The sequence below is a fragment of the Somniosus microcephalus genome, chromosome 4 (assembly GCF_052327205.1).
Source record: "Somniosus microcephalus isolate GS21.2 chromosome 4, FLI_Smic_1.0, whole genome shotgun sequence".
NCBI lineage: Eukaryota > Metazoa > Chordata > Chondrichthyes > Squaliformes > Somniosidae > Somniosus > Somniosus microcephalus.
Genome location: NC_140990.1, coordinates 241923097 through 241935507, shown reverse-complemented (window position 1 = coordinate 241935507; position 12411 = coordinate 241923097).

Below are 12411 nucleotides of genomic sequence, written 5' to 3'. Positions count from 1 at the left end.
TTCTCTGTCTTAAATGGGCGACTCCTTATTCTGAAACTCTGTCCCCTAGTTCTAGATCCCCTCAGCATCTAGAAAGAGGGATGAGGTCCTGCAGCAAGAATTTAGGGAGCTAGGAAGCAGATTAAAAAGCAGGACCTCAAAGGTTGTAATCTCTGGATTATTCCCGGTGCCACGTGCTAGTGAGTATAGGAATAGGAGGATAGAGCAGATGAATGCGTGGCTAAAGAGTTGGTGCAGGAGGGAGGGCTTTAGTTTCCTGGATCACTGGGTCTGCTTCTGGGGAAGGTGGGACCTGTACAAGTCGGATGGGTTGCGCCTGAACCGGAACGGGACCAACATCCTTGCGGGGAGGTTTGTTAGTGCTGTTGGGGGGGTTTAAACTAACTTAGGGGCATGGGATACGGAGTGGAGCTGTCGTAAGGGGTGACGCACAGCCAAATATAGAGGGAAAAACAAGTCCGCCTGGAAGGCACAGCAAATATGTACTGGCACAAGGAAGTATGGCAAGGCTGGATGGCATTTATTTTAATGTAAGGAGTCTTATGAGTAAGAGATGAATTGAAGATGTTAATGAACACATGGGAGTATGATATTGTTGCTATCACAGAGACATGGTTGAGGGAGGGGCAGGACTGGCAGCTCAATATTCTGGGGTATAGAATCTTCAGGCGAGACAGAGGCGTGTCGCAATATTAATCGAGTCAATTACTGCAGTAAGCAGGTTCCTCTAATGAGGCCATATGGCTAGAACTTAAAAACAAAAAGGGGGCAAGCACTTTGCTGGGAGTGTACTATAGGCCCCCAGGAGATGGAGGAACAGATATGTAGGCAAATCTCAGAAGTGTAGAAATAATAGTAGGGGATTTCAACTTCCCCAATATTAACTGGGATAGTCAGAGTGTGAAAGGCTTAGAGGGTGCGGAATTCTTAAAGTGCATCCAGGAGAGCTTTTTGAGCCAGCATGTAGAAAGTCCAATAAGAGAGGGGGCGGTACTGGACCTAATTCTAGGGAATGTAGCCAGGCAAGTGGTAGAAGTGTCAGTAGGAGAGCATTTTGGTGACGGTGACCATAATTCGGTGAGATTTAAGGTAGTCATGGAAAAGGACAAAGATGGACTGGAAATAAAGGTTCTAAATTGGGGAAAGGCCTATTTTAATATGATAAGGCAGGATCTGGCCAAAGTGGACTGGGATCGGCTACTTGTAGGGAAATCCACAACAGAGCAGTGGGAGTCTTTCAGAAAGGAAATAGAGAGCCAACATGTTCCTGTAAAGGTCAAGGGTGGGACCAACAAGCCCAGGGAACCCTGGATGTCAAGGGATATACAAGAATGGATTAGGGAAAAAAAGGGAGGCTTTTGGCAGATACAAAGGACTAAAAACCGTGGAAGCCCTAGAGGAGTATAGAAAGTGCAGGGGGTTACTTAAAGAAATTAGGAGAGCGAAGAGGGGGCATGACAAAACTGATGGGCAAAATAAAGGAAAATCCCAAGGTGTTTTATAAGTATATTAAGGGCAAGAGGATAACCTGGGAAAGAGTAGGGCCCATTAGGGACCAAAGTGGCAATTTGTGTGCAGAGCCAGAAGATGTAGGTGAGGTTTTAAATGAATATTTTACATCTGTGTTCACTATGGAAAAAGATGATGTAGGCATAGAAATCAGGCAGGGGGATTGTGATATACTTGAACAAATTATTGAGAGGGAGGAGGTACTAGCGGTTTAAGTGGGCTTAAAAGTGGATAAATCCCCAGGCCTAGACAAGATGTACCCCAGGCTGCTGTGTGAGGCAAGGGAGGAGATTGCAGGGGCTCTGACACAAATTTTCAGAACCTCTGGCCACAGGGGAAGTGCCAGAGGACTGGAGGACAGCTAAAGTAGTACCATTATTCAAGAAGGGTAGTAGGGATTAACCAGGGAATTACAGGCCAGTGAGCCTAACATCAGTGGTAGGGAAATTATTGGAAAAATTCTGAGGGACAGAATTAGTCTCCACTTGGAGAGGCAAGGATTAATCAAGGATAGTCAGCATGACTTTGACAGGTGGAGATCCAGTCTAACCAATTTGATTGAATTTTTCGAGGGGGTGATTAGGTGTGTGGATGAGGGTAGTGCAGTTGATGTAGTCTACATGGACTTCAGTAAGGCTTTTGACAAAGTCCTGCATGGGAGACTGGTCAAGAAGGTAAGAGCCCATGGAATCCAGGGCAATTTGGCACATTGGTTCCAAAATTGGCTTAGTGGCAGGAGGCAGAGGGTGATGGTCGAAGGTTGTTTTTGCGACTGGAAGCCTGTGGCCAGTGGTGTACCGCAGGGATTGGTATGAATGCAGGAGGTACGATCAGTAAGATCGCAGATGACACGCAAATTGGTGGAGTGGTAAATAGCGAGGAGGGAAGCCTCAGGCTACAGGATGATATAGATGGGTTGGTTAGATGGGCAGAACGGTGGCAAATGGAATTTAACCCTGAAAAGTGTGAGGTGATGCATTTTGGGAGGACTAACAAGGCAAGGGAATACACAATAAATGGTAGGACTCTAGGAGTGACAGAGGATCAGAGGGACCTTGGTGTGTATGTACATAGATCCCTGAAGGCAGCAGGACAAGTAGATAAGGTGGTTAAAAAGGCATATAGGATACTTGCCTTCATTAGCCAAGGCATAGAATATAAGAGCAGGGAGGTTGTGATGGAGCTGTACAAAATGCTAATTAGGCCACAGCTGGAATACTGTGTGCAGTTCTGGTCGCCACACTATAGGAAGGATGTGATTCCATTGGAGAGGGTGCAGAGGAGATTCACTAGGATGTTACCTGGGCTGGAGCGCTTCAACTATGAAGAGAGACTGGACAGGCTGGGGTTGTTTTCCTTAGAGCAGAGAAGGCTGAGGGGGGACCTGATTGATGTGTACAAAATTGTGAGGGGCATAGATAGAGAAGAACTTTTCCCCTTAGTAGAGGGGTCAATAACCAGGGGGCATAGTTTCAAGGTAAGGAGCAGGAGGTTTATAGGGGATTTGAGGAAAAACATTTTCACCCAGAGGGTGGTTGAAATCTGGAACTCACTGCCTGAACGGGTGGTAGAAGCAGGAACCCTCAACATTCAAGAAGCATTTAGATGAGCACTTGAAATGCCATAGCATACAAGGCTATGGACCAACTGCTGGAAAGTGGGATTAGACTAGACAGGGCTTGATGGCCAGCGCAGACACAATGGGCCGAAGAGCCTCTTTCTGTGCTGTATAACTCTCTGGGCTCGATTTTCATTGGGCCGTTGAAGTGGGATTGGACGCATGTGGGGAGTTAAAATCGGGGGGGGGGGCACAAACATATCCTGCCCCGCCCCATGCCAGTTTCAAAGGAGGCGGATACCCGACCTGTGCTGGGACCCGCCTCCCCGAGGCGGGAAGGGGATTAGTGCCAATTAACTGCCTGTTAACAGGCAGTTTTTAGCCTAATCCCTATTTTTATCCCTGAAGTGTGGGATGCCCGACGGCTCCAAACCACGCCAAGTTAGCGAGGTGGACCGTTGGACTGAAGGGCTTGGAGGGTTCGAGATGTCTGGTGTTCAGGTGCGTGATGTGTGCATGAGTGCAGAGGTAAGTGTGTTTGGTGTGTGTAAAGTGTTTAAATAAGTTTTACTTACCTTTACAGCCTTCCTTCAGGTCTCGGGAGTCCCTCATCTCACTGGCACAGAAAGCAGAAGTTGCAGCATTCAGCTTTCTGTTCTGGAGAGGTCTCTAAATCAGCCTGAGAGGAAGGAATTAACTTGGTGTACAGATTGTCAGTGTTTGACAGCTTCAAAGAGTTTTCGAACGCTGATATTTCATCTGTCAAAAGCTCTTGACAGATGAAATGTCAATCTGTGATGTCACCTGTTGCCGGGTGGCCCTTAATTGGCCTAAGGTCAATCAAGTGAAAATCTCGTGGGTTGGCCACAACTCGATGGATGCGGGACTACAACCCCAAAAGTTGTAGTCCCGCCTCCTACATGCCTCCAGTATCAAAATCCAGCCCTATGACTCTTATCTACCCTGTCAAGCCCCCTCAGCATCTTATGTTTCAATAAGATCACCTCTCATTCATTCTTCTAAACTCCAATTAGTATAGGCCCAACCTGCTCCACCTTTCCTCATAAGACAACCCTTTCATCCCAGGAATCAACCTAGTGAGCCTTCTCTTCACTGCCTCCAATGCAAGTATATCCCTCCTTAAAGACCACCAAAACTGTATGCAGTTGTGGTCTCTAGATGTGGTCTCACCAACGCCCTGTACAGTTGTAGTAAGACTTCCCTACTTTTATACTCCATCCCCCTTGCAATAAAGGATAACCTCACATTTTCCCACATTATACTCCATCTGCCAAAGTTTTGCCCACTCCTTTAGGCCTTTGCAGACTCTTTGTGTCCTCCTCACAACTTGCTTTCCCACCTATCTGTACCGTCAGCAAATTTGGCTACAGTACACTTGGTCCCTTCATCCAAGTCATTAATATAGATTGTAAATAGTTGAGGCCCCAGCACTTTTCCCTGTGGCACCCTACTAGTTACAGTTTGCCAACCTGAAAATGACCCATTTATCCCGACTCTGTTTTCTGTTAGCCAATCCTGTATCCATGCTAATCTATTACCCCCAACACCATGAGTGCTTGTGCAGTAACATTTTATGTGTCACCTTTGCGAATGCCTTTTGGAAATCCAAATATTACTGGTTCCCCTTTATCTACCCTTCTCATTACACCCTCAAAGAACTCTAATAAATTTGTCAAACATGATATCCCTTTCATAAAACCATGTTGACTTTGCTTGATTGTATTATGATTTTCTAAATGTCCTGCTACTACTTCCTTAATAATGGATTCCAGCATTTTCCCAATGACAGATGTTAGGCTAACTGGCCTATAGTTTCCTGCCTTCTGTCTCCCTCCTTTCTTGAATAGGGGCATTAAATTTGCGGTTTTCCAATCCACTGGAACCTTTCCAGAATCTAGGGAATTTTGGAAGATTACAACCAATGCATCCACTATCTGTGCAGCCACTTCTTTCCAAAAAAGGTGGTAGAGAGAAAACGGGGAATTATAGACTGGTAAGCCTGACAGCGGTAGTGGGGAAAATGCTAGTGTCCGTTATAAAAGATGTAATAGCAGAGCACTTGGAAAACAGTGACAGGATCGGACAAAGTCAACATGGATTTACAAAAGGTAAATCATGCTTGACTAATTACTGGAATTTTTTGAGGATGTAACTGGTAGAATAGATAAGGGAGAACCAGTGGGTGTGATGTATTTGGACTTTCAGAAGGCTTTTGATAAGGTCCCGCATAAGAGATTAGCTTGTAACGTTAAGGCACATGGGATTGGGGGCAAGGTACTGACTTGGATAGAGAACTGGTTGGCAGACAGGAAGCAAAGAGTTGGAATAAACGGGTCTTTTTCCGAGTGGCAGGCAGTGACTAGTGGGGTACCGCAGGGATCGGTCCTAGGACCCCAGCTATTCACAATATATATATAAATGATCTAGACGAGGGAACTAGATGTAGTATCTCTAAGTTTGCAGATGACACAAAGCTGGGTGGGCGTGTGTGCTGTGAGAAGGATGCCGAGAAACTCCAGTATGATTTGGACAGGTTGGGTGATTGGGCAGAAGCGTGGTAGATGCCGTATAATGTGAATAAATGTGAGGTTATCCACTTTGGTGGCAAAAACAGGAAGGCAAATTATTATCTGAACGGCAATAGATTGGGAGAAGGGGAAGTGCAACGAGACCTGGGTGTCCTTGTGCACCAGTCAAGGTAAGCATGCAGGTGCAGCAGGCGGTTAAGAAGGCAAATGGTATGTTGGCCTTCGTAGCGAGGGTTCGAGTACAAGAACAAGGATGTCTTGCTGCAGTTGTACAGGGCCTTGGTGAGATCACACCTCGAGTATTGTGTACAGTTTTGGTCGCCTTATCTGAGGAAGGATGTTCTTACCATGGAGGGAGTGCAGCGAATATTCACCAGAGTGATACCTGGGATGGCAGGAATAACATATGAGGAGAGATTGGGCTTGTACTCGCTGGAGTTTAGAAGAATGAGAGGGGATCTCATTGAAACTTATAAAATTCTAACAGGACTGGACAGACTAGATGGAGGAAGGATGTTCCTGATGCCCAGGGAGTCCAGGACCATGTGTCACAGTCTAAGGATAAGGAGTAAGCCATTTACGACAGAGATGAGGAATTTCTTCACCCAGAGAGTGGTGAACCTGTGGAATTCTCTACCACAGAAGGCAGTGGAGGCCAATTCATTAAATATATTCAAGAAGGAGTTGGATATATTTCTTAAGGCTAAAGGGATATGGGGAGAAGGCAGGGACAGGGTACTGAATTTGGATGATCAGCCATGATCTCATTGAATGGCGGAGCAGGCTCGAGGGGCCGAATGGCCTACTCCTGCTCCTATCTTCTATGTTTTAAGACCCTAGGATGCAGGCCATCAGGTCATGGGGACTTGTCAGCCTTTAGTCCCATTAGTTTGCCTAGTACTTTTTTTCTAGTGATAGTGATTGATTGTTTTAAGTTCCTCCCTCCCTTTTGCCCCTTGATTTTACACTATTATTGGGATGCTTTTTGTGTCTTCTACCATGCAGATACAAAATATTTGTTCAAAGTCTCTGCCATTTCCTTGTTTCCCATTATTAATTCCCCAGTCTCATCCTCTAAGGGACCAACATTTACTTTAGCTGCTCTCTTTTTTATGTACTTGTAGAAGCTCTTACTGTCTGTTTTTATATTGCTTGCTAGTTTACTCTCAATCTATTTTCTCCCTCTTATTTTTTAGTCATCTTTTGCAAGTTTCTAAACATTTCCCAATCTTCTGGCCTACCACTAATCTTTGCAACATTGTGTGCCTTTTCTTTCAATTTGATACCCTCCTTAACTTCCTTAGTTGGCCACGGATGGTTCATCCTTCTCGTAGAGTTTCTTTCTCACTGAAATATATCTTTGTTGAGTGTCATGAAATATCTTTAAATGTCTGCCACCGCTTTTCTACCGTCTTACCTTTTAATCTATTTTCCCAGTCCACTTTAGCCAACTCTCTCCTCATACCTTTGTAATTGCCTTTATTTAAGTTCAATACTCTAGTTTCAGATCCAAGTTTCTCACCTTCAAACTGAATGTGGAATTCTATCATGTTATGATCACTCTTCCCTAGGATCTTTTACTTTGAGATCATTAATTAATCCTGTTTCATTACACATTACCAGATCTAAAATAGCCTGTTCCCTGGTCGGTTCCACAACGTTTTTCACAGTAGAGGACACTAAAACATCCCAGTAATAGTAGAAAATCAAGTGGCAAAAGGGAGGGAGGAACTTAAAACTATCACTAGAGAAAAAGTGCTAGGCAAACTTATGGGTCTAAAGGCTGACAGGTCCCCTCAACCTGATGGCCTGCAACCTAGGGTCTCAAAAGAAGTGGCTACAGAAATAGCAGATGCATTGGTTGTAATCTTCCAAAATTTCCTTGACCTGGAAAAGTCCCTGCAGAGTGGAAAACCCCAAATAAGAACATAAGAAATAGGAGCAGGAGTAGGCCAATCGGCCCCTCGAGCCTGCTCCGCCATTCAATAAGATCATGGCTGATCTGATCCTAACTGCCAATCCACTATCACAGAACCATCTCCTGAATCTAACAGAATTAGACACACGAAATAGGAGCAGGATCAGGCTACATGGCCCCTGGGCCCGCTCCGCTACCCACAGGGCCATGACCGATCCGAACCTAGACTCATGTCCAAATTCCTGCCTGCTCCCCGTAACCCTTAATTCCCTTCTAGGAAACTGTCTATTTCTGTTGTAAATTTATGTAATGATGTAGCTTCTACAGCTTTTTGCGGCAGCATATTCCATGGACCTACCACCCTCTGAGTGAAGTAGTTCCTCCTCATCTCAGTTTTGAAAGAGCAGCCCCTTACTCTAAGACTATGCCCCCTAGTTCTAGTTTCACCCATCATCGGGAACATCTTCCCCGCATCCACCCGATCCAACCCCTTCACAATCTTATATGTTTCAATAAGATCGCCTCTCATTCTTCTGAACTCCAATGAGTAGAGTCCCAATCTACTCAACCTCTCCTCATATGTCCATCCCCTCATCCCCGGGATTAACCGAGTGAACCTTCTTTGTACTGACTCGAGAGCAAGTATGTCCTTTCTTAAGTATGGACACCAAAACTGTACGCAGTATTCCAGGTGCGGTCTCACCAATACAAATCAAATCAACTTTTATTGTCATTGTTAGTGCACAAGTGCAGTACAACGAAATGTAGGCTTGCTCTCGAGTCAGTACAAAGAAGGTTCACTCGGTTCATCCCGGGGATGAGGGGATGGACATATGAGGAGAGGTTGAGTAGATTGGGACTCTACTCATTGGAGTTCAGAAGAATGAGAGGCGATCTTATTGAAACATATAAGATTGTGAAGGGGTTGGATCGGGTGGATGCGGGGAAGCTGAAGCAATACCTCCCTATTTTTATATTCTATCCCCCTAGCAATGAAAGCCAACATTCCATTGGCCTTCTTAATCACTTGCTGCATCTGCATACTAACCTGTTGAGTTTCGTGCACCAGGACCCCCAGATCCCTTTGTACTTCAGTACTTTCCAGTTTCTTGCCATTAAGATAATAACTTACTCTACGATTTTTCCTGCCAAAGTGCATAACCTCACACTTTCCAGTATTGTATTCCATCTGCCAAATCTCTGCCCACTTACTTAGCCTGTCTATGTCCCCTTGCAGGTTTTTTATGTCCTCCTCACTCACTACTTTCCCTCCCATCTTAGTATCATTTGCAAACTTTGATATGTTACACTCGGTCCCCTCCTCCAAATCGTTAATATAGATTGTAAAGAGTTGGGGACCCAGCACTGACCCCTGCGGAACACCACTAGTTACTGATTGCCAGTCTGAGAATGAACCATTTATCCCAACTCTCTGCCTTCTGTTAGATAGCCAATCCTCTATCCATGCCAGAATATTACCCCCAATCCCGTGATTTTTTATCTTAAGCAATAATCTTTTGTGTGGCACCTTGTCAAATGCCTTTTGGAAGTCTAAATACACTACGTCCACTGGTTCCCCTTTATCCACCCTATATGTTACTTCCTCAAAGAACTCCAGCAAGTTTGTCAAACATGACTTCCCCTTCATAAAACCATGCTGACTTTGTCCTATTAAATTATGATTATCCAAATGTCCTGTTACTGTCTCCTTAATAATGGACTCCAAAATTTTACCTACCACAGATGTTAGGCTAACAGGTCTATAGTTTCCAGCCTTCTGTCTACTGCCCTTTTTAAATAAGGGTGTTACATTAGCAGTTTTCCAGTCGGCCGGGACCTTTGCCGAGTCCAGGGAGTTTTGGAAAATTATTACCAATGCATCCACAATCCCTTATTGTAACGCCCTTATTCAAAAAAGGAGACAGAAAGCAGGAAACTATAGGCCAGTTAGCCTAACATCTGTCATTGGCAAAATGCTCGAATCCATGATTAAGGAAATAGTAGCAGGGCATTTAGAAAATCATAATACAATCAAACAGAGGGAAATCGTGTTTGACAAATCTATTAGAGTTCTTTGAGGAGGTAACGAGCAAGGTGGATAAAGGGGAACCAGTAGATGCAGTGTATTTGGATTTCCAAAAGGCAATTGACAAGGTGCCACATAAAAGGTTACTGCATAAGATAAGAGCTCATGGTGTTGGGGGTTGGCTAACTAACAGAAAACAGTCAGGATAAATGGGTCATTTTCAGGATAGCAATCTGTAACTAGTGGGGTGCCACAGGGATCAGTGCTGGGGCCTCAACTATTTTTAATCCATATTAATGACTTGGATGAAGGAAGCGGGTGTATTGTAACCAAATTGGCAAACAATACAAAGATAGGTGGGAAAGCAAGTTGCGAGGAGGACATAAAAAGTCTGCAAAGGGATATAGATAGGTTAAGTGAATGGGCAAGAATTTGGCAGATGGAGTATAATGTGGGAAAATGTGAAGTTATCCACTTTGGTAGGAAGAATAGAAAAGAAAAATATTTAAATGGAGAAAGACTACAGAATGCAGCAGTACAGAGGGATTTGGGTGTCCTCGTGCAGGAAACACAAAAAGTTAACATGCAGGTGCAGCAAGTAATTAGGAAGGCAAATGGAATGTTGGCCTTTGTTTCAAAGGGGATAGAGTATAAAAGCAGGGTAGTCTTGCTACAACTGTACAGGGCGCTGGTGAGATCACACCTAGAGTACTGCGTACAGTTTTGGTCCCCTTATTTAAGGAGGGATATACTTGCATTGGAGGCAGTTCCGAGAAGGTTCACTAGGTTGATTCCTAAGATGGCAGGGTTGTCTTATGAGGAAAGGTTGAGCAGGTTGGACTATACTCATTGGAGTTTAGAAGAATGAGAGGTGACCTTATTGAAACATATAAGACTCTGAGGGGGTTGGACAAGGTAGATGCTGAGAGGATGTTTCCCTTCATCAGGGAATCTAGAACGAGGGGGCAGAGTCTCAGAATAAGGGGTCGCCCGTTTAAGATGGAGATGAGGAATTTCTTTTCTCAGAGGGTCGTGAATCTTTGGAATTCTTTATCCCAGAGCGCTGTGGAAGCTGAGTCATTGAATATATTCAAGGCTGAGATAGACAGATTTTTGAGCAACAGGGGAGTCAAGGGTTATGGGGAGCAGGCAGGAAAGTGGAGTTGACGCCAAAATCGGATCAGCCATGATCTCATTAAATGGCGTAGCAGGCTCGAGGGGCCGAATGGCCTGCTCCTGCTCCTATTTCTAATGTTTTTATGTAACCTTTTGTAAAATGACTTCCTGTCAGCTGTGGCTCAGTTGTTAGCACTCTTGCACCTGAGGTTGTGGTTTGAGTCCCACTCCAGAGCCTTGAGCACAAAATCTAGGCTGACAGTCCAGTACAGGACTGAATGCTGGAGGTGATGTCTTTCATATGAGACATTAAGCCGAGGCCCCGTCTGCCCTCTCAGGAGGACATAAAAGATCCCATGGCACTATTTTGAAGAAGAGCAGTGGAGTTCTCCCTGGTATCCTGGCCAATATTTATCCCTCAACCAACATTGCTAAAACGGATTATCTGGTGATTATCATGTTGTTTGTGAAAGCTTGCTGTGCACAAAATGGTGACCATGTTTCCTACAGTACAACAGTTTCTACACTTCAAAAGTACTTCATTGGGACACCCGAGAAACATAGAAGATAGGAGCAGGAGAAGGCCATTCGGCCCCGCTCCGCCATTCAATGAGATCATGGCTGATCATCCAAATTCAGTACCCTATCCCTGCCTTCTCCCCATCTAATAATAATTCAACTTTATTGTCATTGTACAACGAAATGTGATCTTGCAAGCTCCCATGAGTCCAGTACAAATAACATTAACATTAAACGTAAATAGCACCGTCCTGGGAGAAGCAAAGCCGCTGCGTCTGTGCGCGCCGCCATTCCATTTCCACCATTCCTCCTGTCCGACAATCTTCAGCCCAACGCCCGGGCCTGCTCACCAGCTGCCCCTCCCGGAGCTCCTTCCGTGACCTTCTCACCAACCGCCCCTCCTCGGGGCTCCTTCCTGTGACCTTCTGCACCTGGTCTTCCCTGATGGTCACTCCTCCAGGTACTAACCAGGTCCTGGCTCTGCTTAGCTTCCAAGCCTTGCCAGTGACCCTGTCCCTAGTCCCAGGTCTTGATCCCTTTAGCCGTAAGAAATATATCTAACTCCTTCTTGAATATATTTAATGAATTGGCCTCAACTGCCTTCTGTGGTAGAGAATTCTACAGGTTCACCACTCTGTGGGTGAAGAAATTCCTCATCTCAGTCCTAAATGGCTTACCCCTTATCCTTGGACTGTGACCCCTGGTTCTGGACTCCCCCGCCATTGGGAACATCGTTCCTGCATCTAGTCTGTCTAGTCCTGATAGAATTTTATAAGTTTCAATGAGGTTGTGAAAGGCACTATATAAATGCAAGTTCTTTCTTTAGACATCTAATAATTCCACAGAAGTGGATGGTAAATCCCCAGATGGTTGTTTGACGAAGAGTTAAGGTGAAGGGATAAAGGATTCACCTGGTTCTGTTTTAAGGTAATGTACCTCCCAGAAGATGGCAGGGTCGGGGAGGGGGGTGAAGGGTGAGTAGGAAGTGTTTAGTCATGCTCCAGGCATCATCAGAGTGGGGCAGGCTTGATGGATCAGTTGATATTTCCTGCCCGTCATTTTTGGATGTTCCTATGACAGTTCCCGATTATGAGATGTCAGTTGTGGGAACGAGGTTCCACACTACCCGAGTACCTCAATGTCCTGTATTGCCTGTAAGATCCAAAGATGAGTGAAAAAACTTTCTGCTGAACATAGGGTTTGTAAGTTCTGCACT